Source organism: Dermacentor silvarum, chromosome 7, assembly GCF_013339745.2.
Source record: "Dermacentor silvarum isolate Dsil-2018 chromosome 7, BIME_Dsil_1.4, whole genome shotgun sequence".
NCBI lineage: Eukaryota > Metazoa > Arthropoda > Arachnida > Ixodida > Ixodidae > Dermacentor > Dermacentor silvarum.
In genome coordinates, this window is record NC_051160.1 from 138958790 (window position 1) to 138967091 (window position 8302).

Here is an 8302-nt window from a genome sequence, read left to right on the forward strand (position 1 = left end):
TACTATACGGTAAGGAGTGTTCCGTATACGGTAACGGGCGCACCAAGTTTCGTCGAGCCAAGACGATTCAAGCCAAGACACAGCTAACCCCCAAAGCTGGTTCTAACACCTAACACTGAAAGATGGCGTCGACGACGGACAGGACACCGAGCCTGCCCGCTCCTCGCGTGCGTTTCACACGGGCGGACGACTTGATTTTGCTGCAAGTCGTCAACGAAATTCGCCCTGTGTGCGACCCGATGAGGTGGCAAGAAGTCGCCAAAATTGTCGAGGCTAAGACGTGCAAGTTGTGCTCAGCTCGCCGCGTGAGGGAGAGATTTGACCTCCTGCTGATACAGTTTCGCCGGAAGGACACTACCAACCGTGCCAAGTGAGTATACTCTTATGTACGTTACTTCAAAGACATTGTTTTGCCCCGGACCGTCGAACATTAAATTCTGTGCTTTTACATAGGTCTGGTGTGGAAGAAGCAGTTGGCGAGTGGGAGGAATTGCTGCAGCATATCTCCGACTTGGCCAGAGAATGGGTTTATAAGCCTCGCGCCGTGGACCGGCAAATGAGGGACCGAAAGCGTCCCCAAAGCGCCGCACAAAGCAACGCAACGAGTAGCACAGCTCACACGCGCTCTGCTACAGCCCAGTCGGTGCGAACTTTATGTGCAGCAGACATGAAGGCAAGGGCTATGAGAGCCTTCGCTGCGGCTTCGGCGGATGCCGACGGCGGCCAGTCCTCCATCGGTAAGGACCTATAGACGATTTCGCTCGCGCGATAACAGCAGCGATAGTGCGCTCCCAAGAAACTTCCGGTCACGGGCCTTATCAGTCTACTGTGCCGGATCACAAAGCGCACTCCTGCTAATCTGTATCACCGCCACTGCCTTTCTTGCTCGCTATAGTTAGCGGACTACGTCATTGAACCAAACCGGAAGCCGTCCAGGGCACATGCTTCTAAACAGCGAAAAGGTCTATACCCACATTTGGTGTTGCGTTGTATCGCTTTGCCCGACCTCTCATATAGGCTACGCTAACTCAAAGCGAAGTCCATAGTCGGTTTTGATGGGCAGCAGGAAAATTTCGGCTGTAGATAGTTAACCAAATTAATTACCTTTCAACCAAAATAGCATTTATTTTCGTTTTCTTTTCGTACTAATCTACCCACTATGGCCAGAAATAAAGATGAACACGTTGCTGCATGTTTCTTCATTGTGGAACTGTACTTGCACATTACAGATTCAAGAACAGCTTGTAGCAAATCAATGAACAATTGTGTGGCTTTAAGTCTTTTAATGACCTGAGCAAAACTGTAGTCACATTGAGTGCAATTTCAAAGGATAAATGCAGTCATGAGTGACATTTTACAGGATCACAAGCACAGATACTTTTTAATAACTCAATAGCACTCTAGGTACAGTGAGAGGTTGACAAGATACACACAGCACATTTATTTCACTGTTTAATAACAGTATTTCAGCAGTTATACCAACAAATCCCCGAAAAGCATACAATATGCTGGTACCAGCACAAGCCGAAGCTTAGCTCTAGTTTATGAATTAGCATCTGCGTTTGGCTGTGCTCAGGTGTTGATACTATTGTGACAATGTGTGACTATTTCATGAGTCTGAAGTCTTGTAAAACTCCAATGGAAGTAATGCTTCTGTCACGCTTTTGCCCCACATAATTTTGAACAACAGTGTATCTCTGTTATGCAGATGATGGCGCAGATGTGTCACCGGCACAGTCTATTCTGAATGGGCTGTACGGTGACGGGAATGCAGATCCGGGCATTGAGAATGAAGACCCGGGCATCCATGGGCTGTTGGAGGATTTCGAAACTTCCAGGCCCGACAGCTGTTTGAGTGCTGTTGCCGACGCAGCTGACCCTGACAATGGTGCTAGGGATAGAAGCCCTAGCACCATTTGTGGGCATGTCACCTGTGGCGGCAACAGCCCTCGAGCATCTTGTGTAGGTGAAGATGTCAATGAACGCATTGATAGAGGTATTGTTTTGCGTTTCATTTTAGATGTTGTACTTTGCTTTGCCACCATGCACATTAACAGATTGCTACAATTTGTGCAGTGACAAACTGCGAGGTGTCAGACACTAGGCACGCGTCAAGCAAAGTATTTTGTACTTATGCAAACCACACACCCGAAAGAACTTAATTCAAGTTAGTATGTGCAATGTGCATGCACGTCATTACCAATGCTACTCTCACTGCACAATGCTGCCCTCATCTCCACGAACTAATGCTATAATATTAACAATATAACCTTAGTGCTAGTGTGAACAATAGGAGATCCAACAGGCACTTAATTTTGCTAAAGTCATCTGAAGAAAACATAAAATAAGGCCGTGAGAAAGCATAGGGTAAATTTATTTAAGTCTATTTGGCATGCAGAAGTAAGCAAAGTGAAAGAGGACAAGAAGAAAGCTTGCTACAGGTGGGAGCAAAACAATTGCACTGCCGCAAGCGGATTCATTCTGAATTTCTTAAAGGGACTGGAACAACTTTGGTGGTTGTGTACAAGTGCTCTCAGTTGATGTCACTTGGGCGAGCCATGCATCGGCTTGCAACATGATGTCATCAAGAGTGCTTGAAACAAGCCACTCCATTAAGCTTATTTTAATAGCATTTGCTTGCATTTCACTGTGGGTGTGTGCACGGAATAAACTGCAACGACTGTACACTGTAGAAGATGTGAGCACAGCACGTAAACATTATTTTGAAGTTGCCGTCACCACAGTAATGATAAAAAGTGGAAGTACACAATGCATTTGTCACCACGTGTTGTGCCCAAGTACGCAAGACAACCCATGGCCACACTTGCAACGGTAGAGGGGGAATGCAGTGGCTTAAGAGAAGGGTAATGTTTAACCATTTGTAGCTGTTCATTACAATGCACCGACAAAACATTTTTCTAAAAAAGCATGCCTTGCGATATAGTACTCTGTGTCTAGGCAGTCTCTTAACCTAGACAAAGTCTGTTTCAAAGAGTCTTTATGCTGTCCCTTATCATACAACTGTTGTTATTCGATGTTGCAACGCTCAGCATTTCATCCTTTAATTTCATTTCTTATTAATTTCTTTTATGCTTTCTATTATGAGTTCAAGCGCAACTTTTGAGCCTCTAGATACACTTTCTTGGCAGCCACACACTTGGCGCTCTTTACGTCAGTTGACACGACCGCTTTTGCTCACATAAGCGAATTGGGCACACGTTGCTTGTTCTCCTACATGCATCCAAAATTCCCTGGGCTACAGAATTTATGCTCACTTGGTTGATAAACTTACACACTGCTTTTTTAAAACTTATTAAAGCCTCTCAACAACATTCATCAGAAATTTGTAGTTTGTACTCAACATATCACCACTACATTTTCTTTGCATTTTTGCATATATTACCTATTGCAAGAAACAGCTTAGGAACAGGCAACTTGACAGGAAACAGTTGTACGCTACCTCATAGCACAACACCGCCAGTCAAGTATTCTGTAAGAAGAACAAGGGGTTTGCAGGGGATTTTTTGTTAGTTACAAGGTGCAATATTATAGGCGTAAGACTCAAGGTGGCTCGGCATTGTATCCTGAATGGCATTGTAAAAAAAGTGAGTTACCAGCGTAAGTTGGCACACAACTTTGAAGGTCATAGAGGTCTGATGGAAAAAAAATTATTGATAAAAGCACCTGCAAGGTTGCCGACCCGGGCTCAGGCCACCCAGGCATTATCTGCGGTGAGACATAGCCTTTCCACCGCTGCCCGGGCCCACTGGATTGCCCATATTTTATCACACAGAACATCATTTCCCTTTTTCTATTTCATATATGCTGACACTTTCCCTTTGAACTGAGTGAAAACAAGAGCAGCAGCTATCTCTTCACAAAGAGAAATTCCAGCACATTTGGCATTCCCCTGGCTAGTTAAGTGGGAGAATCATATTGTAACATATAACAGTGTGCAACATGCACATGATAACACTTGTGCATTATCTATGCTGCTTTATATTTCATGGACGCGCAGTCACTACACACAGAAGTCCTCCACAGCCACAATTGGGGAGTGCTCAGCAGTCCACAGCCACACAGCCACCATTGAGAGGTGAGTGAACAAACAATGTTCTGAATAGGTATCAATAAATAGGTAGAAATATAAAAAATTGGAGGTATAAATTAAGTATATAAAAATATTACATTTATAGATATTGAAGCAATTTGACACACTGTCAATAACCAAGTACGAAGTGGCACCTCTCAAGGCGTCAACGAGAGAGGCCAGTGAGCGTGCGCTGTCGCACGTATTTGTGGATGCAAACCGCCATTCCTCGCTAGGCGCGTAGACGCGAGCTTGCACTTGTCCGCAAGCGTACGTGTGGTCTGGGCTTAAGTCTATGCATGGTTCTTGGATGTGTGTCACATCTGCTTACTATTAAGTGCCTGCATCACGTGCTGTGGTGCTATTTAGAGGTGTGCAGAGAGCACAACCCCTCTTGTTTTGTAGAAACTTGGACAAAAACAAATATAATGTGAAGTGAAGTTTTTTTTCTTGTTACAAAGAAGGAAGCCGAGGCTAAAGGCCCGATGAAGGCCTCCGCTGCCCTGTGCAGTCTGAAATCACTTAATGCATAACTGAATATACTGCAACATAAACTCAAAATCTCAGGTGCACTTACTGTGGCACACAGAAGCAAATAAGCAGGAAACATTATAAATGGCATTATACAAAACACAAGTCAGAATCAATTACGATCTGATTATGAGGCACGCCGTAGTGGGGGACTCCGGAAATTTGGACCACCTGGAGTTCTTTAACGTGCACCTAAATCTAAGTACACGGGTGTTTTCGCATTTCGCCCCCATCGAAATGCGGCCGCCGTGGCCGGGATTTGATCCCGCGACCTCGTGCTTAGCAGCCCAACACCATATCCACTGAGCAACCACGGCGGGTAAAACCCCATAATTTAATTAAAATTTAATTAGTCAATTAATTACGGTTGAGTTTTTTAGTATGCTTAAATATACACTCAAATTAACATTTGTTGACACCTGATTAAGTGTTGCAGTTACTTGAAAATTCATCTTTGACATAGTCGGTGTGTTTTAGGGTCCTGGTAGAATTGTGTACAAAAGTAGTATGTGTCATTAGACATAGGATTGTTTTGAATGTGGAATTTATTGCACATAGCTATAGCATTAGCACATAGCATAGCATTGTGTGTATTTTACATACAACTAACAACGTCTTGAAGGTGGCGGTTCTTTTTGGAATTGCTTATATATCTCTGAGCAGATATTTTCCTTGGCAACCTTGAAAGACGCTGCAGCCATCAATCTTAAGAAAGGACATGGGCCTTGGAGACAAAAAAATGAACTAAAAATTATTTCTAATCTACATATCACGGCACACGTGCTGGCTAAAAGCTACCCCAAAATGGTCAGCACTAATGGAGGCCCATGAGCGCATTGTAGAAATTGGATGTCCACTGCATTTGATAAACACTAGGGCAGCTTCTTGTCTCCTATCAAAGGTAGACGAAGTCCTTGTGGACTTTTTCTTCTTGTTTGAAAATAATTGACAAAAGAAAATGTGCACTTAAGCAGTTCAGTGGATTTCGCTGGGAAAATGCCTAGAGAGGCTCCTAAATGAATGTGTGCCTCAAATATGTTTTCCTTCTTGAAGTGAATAAGAAATGCCACAACAGGTCCCCCATTTCTGACCTACTACCACATCCACAAAATGCCAGTGGCGTCAGCACAAACGGAAGAAAGTTTGAACAAAACAAACAGATATCAGTTGGCTCTGTGCCTGTGAAAAGAGCGAAAACTACCGACGTGTGCAAGACTGGGTCAACTACATAACATGCGAGGAACGCTGTTCGTGTTCTTGAACTCCTGGTTCAGCAAATCTTGCTGTCTGCATTTTAAGAACATTATTCCTGCTTTTGCTACAGTAAGCTGCCGCCTGCAAGCACAAGCACTTCCAAGTACAGAAGGGACAGCCTTTACATCTTGGGCTTCTTTAGGACATTCTTTCACGGCTTGCGAGGCCAGTGTTGCTAAAGCAGCACAAGGACATCCGTTTGACTAAAAGAGCAGAGATGTTCAAAAGCACGATGAAGATTTGGTAATTGGGCAACAAGCTAGGTGCGTTGTTGACAAATTCAAGTCAAGTGAGAAAGAATATTTTGAGGCTGTTATAAAATACATGGTTACTGCCTGCGACTACATGTGCTGATTAGTGCACGAGTTGCGGGTATAGAAGCTATCAATACGATGTCATTTAAAGGTGTGATCTGGTGGATTATAATCCCAGCCTTATTGTAAACCTGCAGCCTTTCGAAATTCCTTCCAATGTGCTGCAAGAGGAATGGGTGAGCATGCAGTGGAGAACCATCTCGCTGCTTAGAGGTGCAGATGAACTTGTAAAATGCAGCCTTATCGCTCAAGTGATGCTGGGAATTCTCTCTGTACCGCATAGCAGTGGTGAATGGTGAATGCGAGCGGCAATTCAGTGAGGAAAACTTGCACCAAGGTCCAAGCTTCAATGTCTGACAAGACGCTTGGACAGGCAAGGACATGGCAACATAATGGCAAGGACCATGTTATTCGCAGGTCTATTCCAACGTCTATTGAAGAGGCCAAGTGTGCCACAACAAAAATTTGGCAGCAGTGGTCACTGCAGCTTACGACATGGCTTGGACTCTTGCAGTTACGTGTGCAGGCAAAAAACTGACTTGGTTTATCACTCCACTTCAAATATTACATATACATATATAATGCATTTGGAAAACTCCTTCCCCAGGTTCCTGTAATGATATTCGGATTATTTTAAGACTGCCCCCTCCCCGTTTAGATATTTATAGTGCCTTGTCTGTGAACCTGGCAGGTATTACAATGTTTCTAGCTGTACACAGGATAGTAGCTTAATCAATGAGAAAGTTACTACCCTGTGTACAGCTACAAACATGGTTCTTGAACTGCACGCAGGGCATGCTCTTAAAAGCCGATATCAAGAGCAAGTGCTCCAGACTATCTTTGATAATCTTTGCTTTCCAAACCTTCCTCTAATAATTTCGTGCCACAGAAGAAACGAACCTGCAACCATGAGCACATGCGGACCATGTGTGTTGCAGCGGCGGTAAAATGGTTATTTGGTCACATTTCTTGCTTTGCAATTCCAAAAGAAAATAAATTATGCATATATTTTTTTCAGATTACATCACTTCAGAGCAACAGACTTAAGTTTGGGAATTTTAAAGAAAAACGAGGATGGCCATTCAAAAAATATTTTTAAAGCACCGCAAACTAAACAATTGGCCTAAACATGAGTGCTTCTCGTAAATCTTTAGTACCATCTAGACCAAACATATTTGCCTCGAATTTCAACAATGGCAACACCCTGAAAAATTTTATAAACTGTTCCATTCGCAGGTACAGAGAACAAAATGAGACATGTTTCATGTGCATGGTTTTTTATTCTCATCTCAACGATCATACAATGCTTTGACACATACTCTATCACTAAATATTTTTAGAGCCGCAGCCAAAACACTTCTGTGCCAGGGAACTACTACTGACTGACTGGGAGCTTGTATATTTTTCTCTTGAAGACAAGGCACTTCTCACACAAAACTAAGATTGGTTTCATCTTTCTTGGCTCTACTCTATAGCCAAATATAGTTCTTTTGATTACCATTAAATGGCCACTGGTCATGCTCAGCTGAACTTATTGGACCACACCCTGCATGCATATTTAAAGGAATCGTCAATACAGTGTAATGTTTAAGTTATGCACTGCCATTGAGAGTAACAAATGGCACTATTTTTTCTTTCAAGAACTGCCAGTAATGGCAAATCAACAACAAAATTCAGGTGGCAGCACGAGGTCCTCCTGTATGCCTACGCCAACAAACACCAGGCGGACACCAATAAGAGGTAAATGACCAAACATGTTTGCATAACACAGTAGCTTGTGTTATGATACAGCTTGGGGAGCAACATCATCAGAGATGATGCACAGACCACAACAAGGAAGAAATGGTGACAGACATGGCACACGAACATATATGGAATTGCAAAGAGAACAAACAGCACACAGCACTGGGACATACAAGGACATACACGGCTTGGGGTGCAAGCTCACGACTCACGAGTGAGACATGATGCTTAGGGCAGAACAAGGAAGAAACAGTGACAGACATAGCGCACAAACATCTTAACACAACCACAGGTTGTGACATCTGTAGAGAAGACGATTTGTTCCTTTTCTTATGATGTAAAGTGCTTGGAATTCCGTGTGGAAACACAA